General features: G+C 43.4%; 1 protein-coding gene and 1 non-coding gene across 4 annotated transcripts in view; one reads left to right on the forward strand and one right to left on the reverse strand.

Moving 5' to 3' along the window:
• Window positions 1-18,190, forward strand: part of LOC119186234 (phosphatidylinositol 3,4,5-trisphosphate 3-phosphatase and dual-specificity protein phosphatase PTEN) — a 121,758-nt gene that overhangs the window by 43,036 nt on the left and 60,532 nt on the right. The gene's annotated exons all lie outside the window — the stretch shown is intronic.
• TRNAT-CGU (transfer RNA threonine (anticodon CGU)) lies at window positions 2,420-2,492 on the reverse strand. Its single transcript has one exon. It is a non-coding gene; the product is annotated as a tRNA-Thr (tRNA).

The raw sequence follows: 18,190 nt of genomic DNA on the forward strand, positions 1-18,190 counted from the left end.
TTGTTGCTGCACTTGTAAGATATAATGTTGTATGGTTATATATATACCGTATTTACTCGATTCTACCGCGCTCTCGATTGTAACGCGCACCACCCGGTTTCCACGACGGAGAAAAAAAAAGTAAGACATCTATTGTAACGCGCACCCATTTTCCGCAACGGAAGAAAAAAAAAAAAATGTCCGTAGGAGTCAACTTTCGCACACTGAGAACAAGTATTTGGGTTTTGATGCACTGAAGTTTCAAAAGATAAAACACAAAGTCAAACAGCCGGCCCTGCAGCTAAAACTGTGACCACTACGGCGGCGTTACGAGTCGCGTAATAGGTCAGTCCTCGTCGCTGTCAGCCAACTCCTTATCGCTGTCAACGGCCCAGAGCATCTCATCCTCTGTACCGTCCATGGCATTCGAGATGCCACATTTCTTGAATGCCTTGATGACCATGGCTGATGGTATTGCACACCACGCGTCCTTCACTCACGCTGCGAAGTCTTGCAGAGAGGCACGCCTCATCCTGTTGCCTGGCGTGAAATCATGTCGTTCATTGATCAGCCAGTTGGTGTGAAGCGCCCGAATCTTGTCCTTCACCAGCTTGTTCAGGCAGACATCCAGCGGTTGAAGTTGTGATGTCATGCCGCCAAGTATGACTACAAGGTCCAAATTGCAGGCAGCAAGCTTGTCCTTGATCCGCTGGTCGAGATGGCACCTGAACGCGTCGAGCACGAGCATTGCTCGCAGGCCCAAACTGGGGCCAGGCCGCTTCCACCAGACGTGATGGATTCAATCGGCAACCAGGTCCGTCGTCATCCAACCTTTCTCGTTGGCCCGCACGATCACACTGCTCGGGAAAACGACTCCTTTCGCGAGCGTTTTCCGTTTAAATATCAGGTACGGGGGGAGCTCGTGCCCATCTGACGTGCAACAAAGCATTGCCATCACTCTAGTTTTTTAGTGGCCCGATGCCAGCACGCGAACTTGCTTCGCCCCCTTCTTCTCGACGGCTGTGGTGCCAGGCATGTCGAAGTAGAGAGGCGTCTGATCGGCATTCCCGATTTGCCCAAGCAGGTAGCCGTTGTGCCGCAAGTTAAGGACGAACCTCTGAAAACTGTGAAGCTTTTCTTCGTACTCCTCCGGCAACTTTTGGCATATGCCCGTTCGCCTTCGGAGGGAAAAGGCTTTACTCTTCATAAAGTTTGTTAGCCAGCACCTGCTCGCTTTGAACTGGCTCCGCGTTAGCCCTTTTTCTAAGGCTAACTGCATAGCCCGCACTTGGAGCAGTTCTGTCGTCACGGGCCGCTGTGCTGCTCGCTGTTCAAGCACATACTCAGCGAGCAGCTCTTGAATTTGCGGAAACCGACCCTGCTGTGGTCCACTGAAGCCTTTACGTGAAGCTTTGCAGTCGACAATCTTCTGCTTTTGTTTCCGCCAGTCCCACACTCGCGTTTCAGGAACTCCGAACGACCGCGATGCGGCCCGATTTCCGTCCGTTTCTGCACACGCGATCACTTTTCTTTTAAAAACGGCATCGTGGTGCACTCCTCGAGTCTTTGGAGTCGGTCCTTTCATGCCGTCGATGTTACTGCTCTACAAGATGACGAACTCCTCAGCACATGTACGAAGTGCCGCACATGGAAAACACATTGGCAAAAATGGCCGACGCGCCATGCAGACGCATGTAGGGGGCGCCCATTTTTGAAATTTTCCAAATGCCGATGGCAATAGAATAATTGTATTCATTTTTTTTTTTCGTACTCGATTCTAACGCGCACGCTATTTATGAACTCGCTTAACCGAAAAAAAAGGTGCGCGTTAGATTTGAGTAAATACAGTATATATATATATATATATATATATATATATATATATATATATATATATATATATATATATATCCAACGCGTTATATGATATACATATATATATATATATATATATACTAGCATCGAACGCGTTATTCGAAGGTCGTAGGTTCGATTCCTGCTCACGGCTGGTTATTTTTTCATCCACTTTTCTTTCTTCTTTCTTTTTATTTACATTCCATTGCTTCTAATAACTTCCCCTGTACATTCCTTGGCAATAATGTCTGTTAGATCTCATTAATATTGTGTTAAAACACGGAAAAACGAGCCCTTAGGTATACACTTCTTCCCCTTATATATATATATATATATATATATATATATATATATATATATATATATATATATATATATATATATATATATATATATATATATACACACACACACACACACACACAAATAAGGGAAAGAAGTGTATACCTAAGGGCTCGTTTTTCCGTGTTTTTAACACAATAATAATGAGATATAACAGACAGTAATGCCAAGGAATGTACAGGGGAAGTTATTAACATTAATGGAATGTAAATAAGAAGAAAGAAAAGTGGATGAAAAAATTACCAACTGTAAGCAGGAATCGAACCTACGACCTTCGAATTACGCGTTCGATGCTCTAACCACTGAGCTATTACAGCGGCACTCCCTCCATCCACTTTTTTGGGTTTATCTGTGAAATCGTGAAAAAAGTCCTACGACCTTCGAATTACGCGTAATTCGAAGGTCGTAGGTTCGATTCCTGCTCACAGTTGGTAATTTTTTCATCCACTTTTCTTTCTTCTTATTTACATTCCATTGATTATAATAACTTCCCCTGTACATTCCTTGGCATTACTGTCTGTTATATCTCATATATATATATATATATATATATATATATACATACACACACACATATATACGTATATAATACAGGGGTGGAACAGCTGTACCATTGTGCGCCAAGCTTACTTACCTGCGCGAAACCATCCCTGCTGGCTGCACCAGAATTTAGCCGCAAAGTGCAGAAGCCATCAAGCGCTGTGCCTTGAAACGTTGATGAAACATTGTATTTTTGGTTTCATCGAAAGGGTTATAGTTCTAGTTTCGTAAAGGCTGTGATTGCTCCAGAAGCAGCCGTGAACATTGATTGTAAGGGTGCGATCGCTGCTATGCATGTGTGATCACGGCTAGATGCTGCACCCTCAACCCAAAGAGACCGCGAGAAGCGCATCTCTCTCTGGCATGGCAAGGGGGGGGGGGGGGGGGGGGTATCGGATGTTATGTGAAGGTAGATAAGAGATGGGGACCGGATCATTTCATCTCTGCTGCACACGACTGCTTCGACCCCGCTGGAGCGCTTTTACCCACAGATAAAACAACATACAATGCACCGGCGCTATGTTATCCATTTGCAATTCATATGGAACATGACAGCAACGGCAAAAGCCCGTATAGTGTGTCCATATAATTTATATTCAAATAATGAGGCTTTTGCACAGTTTAGGTGAGTCTTTGAAGAATGCATCTTTGAACAATTGTTACTTCACAAGTGCTTTGAATGCTTCACGTTTGAGTTTCAGTTTATTGCTATCATCAAATATACAGGTGAGGGTCCCAAAGTAAAGCATTTGTAGCGGGGACCCTCGGTTACTTATACAAATATAGAGGGTAATGACTAATACAGCAAGTGAACGGAATACTTGGCGAAATCAAAACATATTAGATAAAACATTTACAATTGAATCAGTGGAACATCAAAAGGTGCAGCAAGAGAAAGCTAAAGGTACAAGTAAGAAAAAAAAAAAAAGTCGATTTGACAAGAGCTCGGACATGAGAACACTTAGTTCAGATAGGAATGTACAAGGTAATTTTTCAAGATTGCAAGAGAAACACGAGATTTGATAGCTGTAGGGAAACCATTTCAAAGTGGACTTGCAGTGAATGCAGATTTTCCTTTGCTGTAATTACTGCGAACTACGAGTAACAAACGTTTTTATTAGCTGCAAATTTTGTCACATTTTTATTGTGCAAGAAATCGTGTGATATGAATGGAAGTGGGAGGTTGTTACGAACCACCTTGTGGAATAAGAGGACTATGTTGAACTAAAGTGAATAAATAACCGGCAAGATATTGTAAGAGTGGAGTAATACAGAGGCATACGAGGGAATCTGCTCTGAATATTCTTACTGTTCTAAACTTGCTCAAAAGGTCCTTCTAGCTGCTCCAAGCCAGTTACAAAAGGCACTTTTGCCTGCTCCCAGGACTGCTATCAAACCCCTGTACCTTGTTTTACCCCTGCATAATAAATAAATTAATAAATAAAATAAAAAATACATAAAATAAATAAATAATTAAATAAATCTTAATTTGTGATAAGTCTGGTTACAGCATTGAATATTTAGTCAAAACCACCGCAATTTTTTGTGTTTACCAGAAAGCGAAAATTTTAATTAACAGTGACATTTGACTTCAAAAAGCTGCTCCAAAACTAAATTTCATTGCTCCAAAACACGCCTTTTGGTGCTTTACAGCTGCTCCAAAAGTCCCCTTTTACTTCTCCAAAGTTGATCCAAAACTGCTTTATTTCCTGCTCTTTGAGCTACTCCAGAATACTGAACCTGCTTCCACCCCTGTACTCAGAGAAGTGTTACAGGTTCCGTAATGATGCTGCTTATCAGGAAAATGTTCCCTTACTTGACAGAGTTAGCCAAAATTACAATATTTTCATTCTTTTGCGCTTCTGTTGCAACTTCATGAGTATTGTTTGCAGTATACCCAAGAACCTCCAGAGCAGCCTCTCTCATCTGCAGAAAAAGTGCTGCAGTTTTGTTGTTTTGAATCTTTAGTAAATTTCATTTGGTTTTGTTATGCAACACGTTTAATCACTGTGGGCTTACTTCTGTGTGCAGCGATGATAGCCAGGGCACTTTCACCACCATCTTCATCATCATCGGCCTGACTACGCCTACCGCACGGTGTAAGAATAAGTTAGGTGATGACACCGCGCCCGGTGGCATGTCCAGATTGTGTTTGCCGGCTGGGCTGTTTCCACTTGATGTGACAGATGGCGCTCAGAGAGGGTGGGTCAATGCGCTCTCTGGGGAGAGACTCCAATCCGCGTGTAGAAAATTATTGCTGCGGAGCCTTGCTTGTTTATTATGCACCATATACTCGTGTACATCGACGTCAATAAATGAATATACTTTTGACTTTGCTGTAGCAAAATTGATTTCTTAGTTTTATGCGCAGCTTATTTGCTAACAGTGTTTTTGTCATATAAATGCTCCTACAGCAACAAGCGTTGGCCTGGAGAGCAGTCAAATTTTGACGCGACAGCACTAAAAAGCGTCTTTAGCTGAAATTCTGGTGCCAGCGTTGGTATGTTTGGTTCAGAACAAAAAAGCAGCATTGAACGTGAGAGAAAATTTGAGGTGTTTGCAATGAACGTACCAGCCCGAGGGCAAAAGCATGCTAGCTATTTGGAAAGTGATAGTCTGTGTGTGTGTGTGTGTGTGTGTGTGTGTGTGTGTGTGTGTGTGTGTGCACGCACACAGATATCGCTGTCGTGTTCAATTTGCTTAGCAAAATGAACTAAAAACTTCATCAGAAAACTTTCACCGAATGTATCCCGACACTTACACTTGTTCTATTAGGAACTTAAATCGACATGCTACCCTTGCCAGTCTTGCTGTTAGCGTCACGGGCATGACTCCACTTTGGCCTCTGGCAGTGTAAACAGCATGGTATGGTGGGAAGAACTTCATTGGGTCCCAAAGGTCGACCCTTGGTTAACTCGTACTACACCCATGTTGGGATTGTTACAGTGCCTTCAGCCATACTTTGTGCTAATTTATTAAGCTGAGTGAACGTCAACTTGATGAAGTGCTTAACAGACTGAAATCGAGTGCACTACATAAAGCAGTACACCTTGTTCAGCTCGTCCCTTACACTGCCGACGTGGAACGTCTACAATCAGATGCAGTTGAACCTTTTGGTCCCCCGTCGCTTCCGAAAAGTTGGTAGTAGAGCCAGTCGTTTTCGCAGAGCTTTCCTGGTTTTTCACTGCACTATCATGTATTTTAGGCACCCACGGTAAAATGGCAGGACCAGCATCCGAAGTGAGCGCAGGTTTCTTTGGTGCGTGCAACAGGTCGTTTCCCTTGTATTCTGCATGATATGTGGCAGAGATTGCCTGTTTCTTGCCTACTTTGGCAATAAAGTTGACCATCGGAATAGTCTGTTATCTTATTCTCACCAGCGGCTTTGTCTCTTTGCATTCCTTCTAGGGCTTTCCTTACTTCCCCTGTCGTTACTGGTAGGATGTTGAATTCCTCATGGACTATTATTGTTTTTCACGATATCATCCTGGTTCTTTTGACTTCTGTACAGCTCTCTGTAGAACTCTTCTGCCACCTTGGCTATCCTATTCTTCGCAGCTTTTTAGGGTTCTCCTTTTTACAGCATGGTCAATTCTCTCCATGTTATACCTTCTGATATCGGGTACCTTACGCCTATTGATTAACTTCGAAAGCTTCACTAGCTTTATTTTGTCGGCTCCATTTGAGGCTTCCATGGTTTGTCGTCTCTTGACACTATTTTTCGTCTCCTGAGATAGTTTTCCAGTGCCCTGTCTAGTGGCTGTACCTTCGACTTCCATTGCACACTCTTTGATGATACTAGTAAGATCATTGTTCATTGTGTCAGCGCTAAGGTCCGTTACTTCGTTTAGTGCCTCGAATCTATTATTAAACGAAACTCCGAATTCCTGTACTTTTGCTCTCACTGCTATTTCATTAATTGGCTTGTTGTATATCAGTTCTTGGCTGCTTTTTTAAGTGTAGGTGAATACGAGCTCTCATCATTCATGGTCACTGCATCGGATCTTGCCAACTGCTTCTACATCCTGTACAATGCCTGGGTGTGCACACAGAATGAAGTCTATTTCATTTTTAGTTTGGCAATCAGGACTTTGCGCTGTCCACTTACGGTTAGCCAGTTTTCTGAAGGAGGTATTCAAGATCCCTGAATTATTACGTTCTGCGAACTCTACTAATAACTCCCCTCTGGCATTCCTAGAGCCGATGCCATACCCCCCCCCCCCCCCCCCCCCTACTTTGGCATTAAAGTTGCCCATCAGACTAGTATACTATAGAAGCGTTCAACCAAATGATCATCACAGCTCAATGTAGGTGCATAGGCTTGTACCACCTTCATCTTGTACCTTCTGTTTAACTTAATTATGATACTTGCCACCGTCTCACTAATGCTACAGTATCGCTTTATATTGCCATTGATAATTTTGTGTAGAAACAACCCAACCCCTAGTTCTTTTCTGTCAACTAATCCATGGTATTGTAGGACGTGTCTGTTCTTCAGCACTGTATGAGCCTTACGTGTCCTCCAAAGTTCGCTGAGTCTTATTAGATCTCATTTAACACCTTCTAATTCCTCGAATAGCACAGCTAGATTAGCCTCACTAGATAGTGCTCTAGTGTTAAACGTAGCAAAGTTCAGATTCCAATGGTGGCCTGTCCGAACCCAGAGATTCTTAGCACCCTCCTCTGCGTTGCAAGTCTGACCGCTACCGCTGCCTTGGACAGTTGCTTCGCAGCCGCTGGGGACTGAGGGCCAAGGGTTAATTGCTGTATTCATGGGAGGTTGTCGCCAGGTGCTGCACCAGGGTTGTCAATCCTGCTCTGGTGAGGGAGTGCATTACCCGCAGCTGGTCGCCAGTGAGGCTGCAACCCAGACCTTTTTTTAAAAACAATTTCTTCATCACGCGTTTTTAAGTAAATATACGATTGGGAAAGTATTAGCAGTATTAACGTAATACTGCCTCGGTAAACAGGTGCTTGGCAAAAAGTTAGTAACAGTGCTCAAAAGAACTGTTGCAACCTTTAAGTGTCTGCGAACTTGCGTAGTAAAAAAGTCACAAAAGATAGTAAGTGCTGTGGATATTGAGGCTAGCCCGCCGTCTTTGCGAGTGCTTTGCCGCCTCTTTTTGCGTTCTCATGTCCCGACATGACTCCCCTACTCCGTGGTCTGCCGCGTTGGTAGAGCGGGGAGTGACGTTTAACCTTTCTGACCCGATAGTGGATGTCGACTCAGGCACCACGTGCGGAGTCTCTCCGGACGTCTTGCACGCGTCAAAAGTGAGTTGGATTCCTCTGGGATGACTGAGGGTGAGCACACATATTTTTTTCTTTCGTCGACTCCTATTGTTTGGGGGCTTATCGACTTCGCCCACGGCGCCTGGCACCCGCGGCGAACGCTTAACTTTTGTTGCCCCTTTGCGAACGCTAGAACGAAGAGCAGTGCGGTGTCCTAGTGCGTGGCCAGGTTACACCGACCCGAATCTCTCCGACGCAAATGCGAGCGCTTTTGCCCTCGCTCGAGCAACCGGACTTTTGTATCGGTGTCCTCGTGAATTACTTTTACCATGGAGATGTGCTCGCGGCACACCTGTGTAGTACTTTCTCGCCCGCGGCGTGGATAAGCTCATTTGCTTTCCCGCCGCGCCTTTGCAACAGGCTCTGTACTGCGTTTTGGTATTGCCGCAGACAATAAAGTGTTGCTACCTTGAGTGGTACCGTGTTCTCGCCACAGCGACAGTTAACGCATGCCCTGTGGCTCACTAAGACCGGACCCACGCTAGTGGCTGTACTCCTTGGAGATACTGTACACTACAATGCCCAAGAAAGTTGGTAACAGCTCCTATTACATACTCTATGCTTGTGGTTACAAGCTTTCTAATAATTTCTTCTAGAGTGCACACTTAAGGTACATTGATTCGGCCGTGAACAGACATGGATTTGTTCGAATGCAGTTGAAGTTTAACAAACGCCTCAAAATATGTGAGTGGGGCCGCATCGGTCAATCTACGTTGCGTGTGAATTAAAACGCCAGTTCGAATTTCAAGCATCGGGCTGCATGAACACCTTGACATCTATTCAAGCTTCGCAAGCATTACGTAAGACAAAGCAACATTCTGCAACATGCAACAACTTGAATATCACGATAGTTTAAATATGCGTGCCGGCCCGGATGCATACTCTGACACATGTTAGGTCACTCGCAAGGGATACGCGTCTGATGGTAGTCGTATTATATAATGATCCCGTAGTTGTTCAAGTTAAAATGCACCCCGAATGAAACTGTCTTAGACACGTTTACTTCTTAGCGCGCAAGGAACAAGCGAGCTTAAAGAAGGAACACAAGTTAACAACAGGTCCCAGCTTACGTGCCTTGGGCACGAACAATGCTTACAGCTAACGCTGTCTTTGCCCAACAAATATTAAACCAAAATCTATTGCTGGTGGGTCCCCCATCCAATATTACCGATGTCAGAGACGGGCACCACAGCAACTCGGTTCCACTCCTCTGCGGAATTCAAGCTCCACATGCACACTATGTGTCACACTCTGAACAAAAGTAAAAGCTCTCCTGCGCTAGAATGTGCACATTTCTATATCCTAATGAAATGATACACGCAACCCACATAGTCCTGCACACATAACCCAGCTTAGCACTCGGATGACCCTCTTTCTCACATGTTTATTTTCTCCTAACTTCTTCCTGTCTCACCTGATTTTGACATTGTTGGCTTTAGAGTGCCCTTAATGTCAAAGTTTTACATATTTCAAGTAATCATACTCCTAATTTGACGTTTCCTGTCAACTGACGAGTGTCGCACACCTGTTTTGCGAACTAATTGGCTACTTCTTTTCTATGCGATCGTTACAATGAGCGTATATGTCCCGGGCGGTTGGAGTGCATGAAAAATAAACCTGAAAAGTTTCCAGCTGCTAAAGAGTAGACTGGCGCTGTCATTAAGGCTGTATCCTATTTCGTTGTTGTTTTGGAGTAGTAAATAAAAGTCGTGCCTAGATACAGCTGTGCTGCTAAGTTGGGAGGCAGCTGTGTTTAGAAAAAGTGGTTAACCTATTTGAGTACTTGGTACTCTACTATGGGAGAGCATAAAGCCGTCTTGTGGACCTCACAATTGATGAGGCCCTGTTGACAAAAGTTATGGCATTAGCCAAAAGGACAACAGCGTTCGGTTCGGGTATATGTACTAGTAACTACACAAGTCCACACGACATGTTCAGCTCGTAAGTGCTTCTAGGTTTATCCCACATTTGGAGAATGCAGCTGGTGCTGGTGGGTGCCTATGCTTGAGGATGAATATTTTAATTTTGCCTGTTTGTTTATTGAGTGTACAACTATATTAGGTGCTGGAAGTATTGCAGCGTAGAAATTTAATCGATTAATAATACAAAGAGTATTAGCGTAATACTGCCTTGTTAAACAGCTGCATGGCAAAACGTTAGTAGCAGTGCGAAAAACAACCGTTGCTGTTTTTAGGTGTCTGCAAGCTTGCATAGTAAAAAGTTGACAACGAATAGTGAGTGCCCAAGAAATTTAGTAACAGCTCCAGTTGCTAACCTTATTCAGCCGTAAGTGGACATGAGATTTGTTCTAATGCAGTTCAAGTTTAGCGAATGCCTCAAATTGCAAGAGCATAGGCCGCATCAGTCAACCTACGTTGCAGGTGAATTAATATGCCAGCTCGAATTTCATGCAATGGGTTGATGAACACCTTCACATAAATTCAAGCTTTGCGAGCGTTACGTAAGACCAAGCAACATACTGCGAAACACAACTCGAGTATTGCAATATTTTAAAATGCGTGCCGGCGCGGATGCACACACCGACACATGTTAGGTCACCCGCAAGGAAAACACGTCTCATAGTAGTCTTAACATATAATTATCCTGTTGCTGTTCAAATTAGAACATATCGAAAATGAAACTGTCTTAGATACGTTTACTTTCTAACACACAATGAACAAGCGAGCTAAAACAATGAACACAAGTGAACAACACGTCCCAGGTTACGTGCCTTAGGCACGATCGATGCCTACAGCTAACAAACCCAGTCTTCGCCTAACAATTAATAAACCAAAATCTATTGCAGGAGGGGCGCCCTTTCAACATCACCGACGACAGAGGCGTTGCGCCATTATAACTCTGTTGCATTTTTCTGCCAAATTCAAGCCTCACATCCAGACTATGCTTCACACTACGGACTATAGGAAAAGCTCTCGTGCGCTTAATTATGCACAGCATTGCCTATATCCTAATGAAATGATAGACACTACCCACATAGTCCAGCACACATAACCCAGCTTAGTGCTCGAATGATCCGCCTTACAACACATTTATTCTCTCCTAACTTCTTCCTGTCTCGCCTAATTTTGACATTGTGGGCTTTTTGTCCACAGTGTAGGAGTTCTGCTGATTTCGACTGGTTGCACTCCTACTTTCACGTTTCCTGTCAATTGATGAGTTGCGCGCACCTGTTTTGCGAACTGGCTGCTTTTCTGCGATTGTTACGTTGAGCGCATACGTTCTAGGCGGTTGAGTGCATGAAAATGAAACAGTAACATTAAAATTTTTTAACTGCTGAAGAATAGATAGGCACATATCCTGTATCCTATCCTATTTTGTTGGTGATTTGGAGCAGTAATTAAAACTTTGGTAAATAATATAGAAGTAGACAGTGGCCCTCAGTAGGGAGTCAGATAATCGTACTAGTAATTACGTCTACAATGGACCTAATAATGTAAAATAGTGGATGAAAAGGTAAGGAGCTAAAGATTTCTAATTCTAGAAAGCGGTGAAAGGCAATAAACTTCGTAGTGTTTGCATCACTCGCCACAAAGCGTCGGCTTGAATTTTTAGACCCCGACAACTCTCGGCACCACGCTAATACACAACGATAAGTCCACACGACACGTTCAGCACATATGTGCTTCTCGGTATGGTCCTATTTTCAGGGCCCTTTCGGTTCGTTATAACTGTTGTGAATACCGTTGCTGATGCGTTTAGGTCATCGGGAGTTTCCCCCGTAAAAATACACAGGGCTGTGCCAAGACCGGCACCTCAGTTAGGAATAACTAAGTTCAAACTGAATTCAAGGTAACAAGCTTTTACTATGATTTAATGTATTCTTGGCATCGGTTTGGATTTTCGAGGGCAGACATGTATAGCATACTGATGGCGTTAAAGCATTTTGTAATTTTTTGGGGGGACAGCCAGTCTGAAAACACGTAGAAGGGCCAGAAAACACTTCCACTATTTAGTAGTGCACATTTGCAGTCATGTCAAATGGGCCTTATTTATCATCAGGAACAGCATTGATAGTCACACATATAGAATCATATCATCATTGATCATTGCATCTGCTTCTTCTTGTCTTTTTTGTAGCATACTGCAGTACTTCAGTCACTATATTTATTTCACATTTGTTAAGCTTATAACTACTTATCACTCATTAGTGAGCTTTTATTGCATGGGCTCTGACATTTTAGGAATTTATCATTTGAAGTGAAAGTGTTACAAGATATTCTAATCCATCTTGAGTTGTTCCAAAAATAAGATACTTCAGCCTCAGTATCATGCAGTTGCATTTTGAGCCAATAACTTTGTTAAAGCAAAGTTTTCGTTTTCCCAGTCCTAAATTACTAAATGATAAAGCTTTCTCCAAAGCAGTTATTGATATACTGCCCCCCCCCCCCCCCCCCCCAAAGGTAAATATTTAGTGAGCAGATGTGTTGGCCTTTATGTTGATCATAATTAGCATAAAATATGTTGCTATTAGAAAAAAAAGTTGCAGAAGGTTTTTATGTGGAAATTTTACGTGCAGCCTATCCTGCAGGTAATGCCAGATACCAGGCTTTTGTTGAGTTATTCCTTCGTTGTATTGTACCCTGGTGTCTTCATATTATGTATTATGTGCCACATTAACCTACTGTAGTAATCATTACCGGAGTCTGCTTTGCTGCCACCACCACTAAAAAAAAAAGAGAAAAATATTTATTTGCTGACATGGCTGGTGAAATAGAATAATAATTCTTTGAATGCTCTAGGAAGCAAAAAAAAAAAAAAAAACCCTTAAATGTTACTTGAACCAAATTTTTGCTGCCGAGATTTTCAGCCAAACTGAAAGATTGGGTACTGAAATCAGTAGACGCAACCTCCATTCTTTAGAGACTAGTGGAAAATAATGTATTTAATGCGTTCTTCACTAGTTGCCACTTCTAGTGGCCATGACGTTTTATGCACCAGGAATGGGCAAGCCAGCAATGCAAGCCTTTGGCCGCGTCCCTTTCAGTTCCCACTACAGTTACTATACTCTATTTCAGAAATGTCTTGCAGCACTGTGGGAGCTGCAGGGCTTGTTAGTCAATAGCACTGCAGGGCTTGTTGCTAGTCAATAGAAAAGGTGAAAGCCTTCTCAAGATGTGTACATCCATGTCACACAGCCTGCTTGTTCCACAGTCTGCTTGTTGTCCCCTTAGGCGTCCGCTCCACTATCTTGTCGGTACTTGTTCCCTTCAGTTAATATAACATGCGAAAAATTCTCCAGGAAGGCCACTGCACCATTTCTTTGGTGTCGAGTCATACACTTGTACAAGGTGCGTTTTCTTGTATTAGTGATGAACGTGGTTCTTTACCGTATTTATTTGCATGATGAAAGCACTTTTTTTATCCGAAAGTCGGAGTAAAGTTGGGAGTGCGTTTATTATGCGAGGCAAAATTAATGAAAATGTTTTCGGGATGAAAAAACAAAAAAGGGGTCCCTTAGCCTTTTGCAATGGACATACGCGTACACTTTATGGAAACAGCTTCCTTGTTGCACTTCACTCATCTTCAGTGGTTGAAGGTGCTATCTTCTGCAAGCTGTGTCTGCACGGCCAGTCCACTCCATAAAAGTGTTTCACGGCTTTCTTTTCTTGCAATCATTTAACCACAACAGTATCTGCTGTCATCTCGAGGGGCGCCTAGAAGCGTGCGCCACAACGCTACAAGGCACTTTGCCAACTTCGTGGCAGGCCCCGCCGCAGTGGTCTAGTGGCTAAAATACTCGATCTTCAGTGGTTGAAGGTGCTATCTTCTGCAAGCTGTGTCTGCACTGCCCATGCACTCCATAAAGGTGTTTCACACCTTTCTTTTCTCGCAATCATTTAACCGCAACAGTATCTGCTGTCATCTCAAGGGGCGCCCAGAAGCGTGCACCACAACGCTACAACGCACTTTGCCAACTTCGTGGCAGGCCCTGCCGCAGTGGTCTAGTGGCTAAGCTACTTGGCTGCTGACCCACAGGTCGCGGGATCGAATCCCGGCTGTGGCGGCTGGTTTTCCGATGGAGGCGGAAATTCTGTAGGCCCGTGTGCTCAGATTTGGGTGCACGTTAAAGAACCCCAGGTGGTCGAAATTTCCGGAGCTCTTCACTACGGCGTCTCTCATAATCATATGGTGGTTTTGGGACAATAAACTCCACATATCAATCAACTTTGTGGCAAGCTCGCATGACGACCGCGCCGCCGCTGTTGATATTGCAGCAAGCTTCTACTGAAGCATCAAAATAAACCGTCAATAACAACATTAACAACAAAATACGGCTGCCGTCTCGCTGTCCATATTATAAGTTAACTGTAGCAAAGGTAGCCAACATCTTTCATTCCTTGAAGTACGCACGAATAACAAACATGAAGAGCAAGCGAATTGCAACTGAAGGAAGCATTGGGGGTGCCACCATGTTGCAAAAATTGTCACAATCTTTTTTGGATGACTAGCATTTTTTTTTTTTTTTGGTTTTCCAGAAACTTGGGACACGGTGGCAACGAATGGCCCTTCGCGACAGTCGTGGCGATGGCAAATCCTGTCGTCGTCGCTCTAAAATCGCGGGCATGTAGTTGGGCCTTAATTCTTTCGTTACCTTGCGAAGAGGGTTATTCTTCATATGTCTCATGAAGATCGGTTTTGCAAGTTCAAAAAGTACTTCAGCACGCATTGCAGCACACCAAATTTTGGGCAATGAAATGCTGTTTCCAAAAAGTATATATTGTAAACCAACAAACATATTTTGGAATTAATAAAAATGTGACAAGTGTGTAATTCATGGTTGCCAGCTGTTAAACGGTGCAATAAAAAACACTATATGTTCAAAAATATTCAGAACAAAGAAAATTCAGAATATGCATCTTGAAAAAAAATGACCCAGGAACAGTATAAAAAATAATAAGCGTTGTACAAAAAGTTTCTAGTCACATAGACAAAGAAAATCGGAACCAAGGTGCTGCTTCGTTGCTAGAGCCAAGTGGTGAAGCATTGCCTGGTTTTTCGTCGGACACGAGTGAACTCGTACACATTTCTCAGTAAATATTTCTTTTCTTGTGATAGAAGTCTCCAGATGTTCCAATATTGATAGATGCTTGTGATGTGAATAATCCCTCTATGAATCGGATGTCTAATGAACTTCGCTATTTCGTTTAGCGTCGCCTCTTTCGATAAGCCTCATGCCCTGCCGCGGTGATCTAGTGGCTAAGGTACTCGGCTGCTGACCCGCAGGTCGGGGGTTCGAATCCCGGCTACGGCGGCTGCATTTCTGATGGAGGCGGAAATGTTTTAGGCTCGTGTGCCAGATTTGGGTGCACGTTAAAGAACCCCAGGTGGTTGAAATTTTCGGAGCCCTCCACTACGACGTCTGTCATAATCATATGGTAGTTTTGGGACGTTAAACCCCACATATCTATCAAATCAACAAACTGGCTCACGCCAGTTTGTTGATTTGACATCGCAACATGGTTTTCGCAAGGGGCTGTCCTGCGAAACGCAGCTTGCTTCATTTACACAAGATTTGCACTTAAACCTTGACAGAAACATCCAAACAGACGTAATTTTCCTAGATTTTGAAAAGGCATTCGACAAGTACCCCACCGTCGCTTAATGCACAAACTATCACTGCTGAATCTTGACCCATTTGCACTTAATTGGATCGAAAACTTCCTCCTGGAACGAAAGCAATTTGTCGAAATAAATAGCGCACAGTCTACCACAGCACCCGTTCTGTCCGGTGTACCACAGGGTACAGTACTCGGGCCGTTGCTATTCTTAATTTATGTTAATGATCTACCTTCTGACATTTCTAATAACATTCGCCTATTTGCGGATGATTGTGTGTTATATTCCAAAATTACATGTAAGCAAGACCAAATTAATCTACAATCTGATCTTTTTCGTATTGAAAATTGGTGTAAAACTTGGCAAATGTCCTTAAACGTACCAAAATGCAAACTAATGTCATTTTCCCGGCGTGCATGCCCATTATTTCACAATTACACCCTTAAAGGCTCTTCATTACAATCCACAAAAGAGTACAAGAACTTAGGCGTTCATATCACCAACAATCTATCTTGGACAGTACACGTGTGCAAAGTAATCGCCAGCGCCAGTAGATCCCTCGGGTATCTGCAGCGCACGATGAAATTTGCTCCTTCAGACTTAAAATTGTTGGCCTATAAAACCCTTATCCGTCCAAAGCTGGAGTATGCGGCCGCTATATGGGACCCGCACCAACGTTACCTCATCGACAACATAGAAGCCATCCAAAACCGGGCTACTAGATTTGCTTTCTGTGATTTTTCTTCATACACTAGCGTCACAAATCTCAAGTCGCGTGCGTCCCTTCCTCCCCTCAACAACCGTCGGAAACTAGCAAGGCTGGCATTATTCCATAGGTTTCATTACTCATTATCACTAAACTCCTACGTCACGCCAAAATCGCATGTATACACTCGCACCAAAAACGAACATCAAGTTTCATACCCCCGCCCACGAACTAACACTTTCGCGCAATCCTTTTCTGTTCGGTCAGCCAAAGACTGGAACAATCTTCCCGCTCACGTGGTACAGACCAAAGACCTTGACCAGTTTAAATCGCTGCTTACTGCGCCCGGAATTGTGTAATATCCTCATGTCGTTTTCATGGTTCCCGTTTTTTTTTCTTTCATTGTTGTCAGTGCAGGCGAAGTAATGGAGCGTTGCCTTCTGACATCATATTGTTTTCTGTTTTTACCAAATTCATGGCTACCTAGCTCATTGCCGTTGTTTGCATTCTGACTTGTATGTTTGCACCATTGTACTGCTGTAAAGCGCGGTTATCCAAGCTGTTTGGACTCTGATTGGTCCTAATGTAAAACATGTAGCGTGTCCGGCCATGTAGTTTCTTTTATGCTTTTTCACTCATTTATTGTTGTAACGGGCTTGTATATAGTTATGTTGGTAGCACACCTCCCCCTCACCCCTACCCTCGTTTTTTGTTCTAGTCTGTCACTTGTACCACCCCTCATGTAATGCCTCCTTCTAGGAGGCCCTTGAGGTATGAAAATAAATAAATAAATAAATAAAAGTAACCAGAGTAGCTATAAGATTGTGCGCAAAGGTCAGCAGCTATGCTCTTGCGGCGGAAGAGATAACTTATGTCATAAAGAAAACAAACTCATGAACGCCTGTGAATGTCTCAGGCTGACGCAAAACCTCGTCTCCATAAAATTTGAAACTGAGGTGCTGTCATCATCGAACTCTAAGCTAGTCCTTCCTCAATTCAGGTGGGGTTGCAAGACAGTTTCAAACAGAACATGCGTTTTGTAGGGCTGGTGCGCACCGATGCACACATGACGACTACGCCATAGGAGTGACTAGTGTCACCATATGCGACCTTGTTTTTGATATAACGATACAAGCCATCTTGTCACTTTAAATATGCCACCGACCATTTGTAGAATAAATTTTCTCTGACTCCTAGCAACAGCTGTCTATTGAATAGCTGGCAGAAATTTCTGGCAATTATTATTGCTAAACATTATCAAATTGTGAAGCTGACACATTAATTCGATATTTGGCTTGCAAAGATGCGGTGTTACTGCAGTATAAGCACGGGGGGCACGCACTTTTGTCAAGTTCGCCAGCCTACTGCACTCTTCTAACAATACACGCACATTGGTTTGCGCAAAGGTCTGTCAAAAATCACTATGTTGCCCATACGCCCAAATTCAAACTGATTCTGAAAGTTGAGTGGCTGGACTAACTGCTAAAAAGTGCTGGGCGCACGACAAACAAATTTAAGATGCTAGAATTGAGGATCCAAAGAGCCGGTCACAAGTGATCGATCTGAATAGGCGTGGTAATAAAATAGTTACTTTCATATTTGCAGGAAGCGACCGTTGCTTGGCGTGATCGTGCAGGCAGTTTTGTCACCTTCGCTCGCTGTGTGCTTTTCAGCTGCGATGTCTTACACTCGCAATGTTTGTGAATTCCGCTGTGGCAAACATATAATACAAAAAGACAAGGGACGTGGCACGCACAGATAGAAAGAAGAATACGGCGCACGACAGTGGGCGAAGGGGAGGGGAAAGGGAGCGAGCTGAGGTGGCAGAGGGAGGGCCGGTGTATTAAGAATAAAAGAGAAATCCAATGGACAATAATAATAATAATTTGTGGGGTTTAG

The sequence above is a fragment of the Rhipicephalus microplus genome, chromosome X, assembly GCF_043290135.1.
Source record: "Rhipicephalus microplus isolate Deutch F79 chromosome X, USDA_Rmic, whole genome shotgun sequence".
NCBI classification, from domain to species: domain Eukaryota; kingdom Metazoa; phylum Arthropoda; class Arachnida; order Ixodida; family Ixodidae; genus Rhipicephalus; species Rhipicephalus microplus.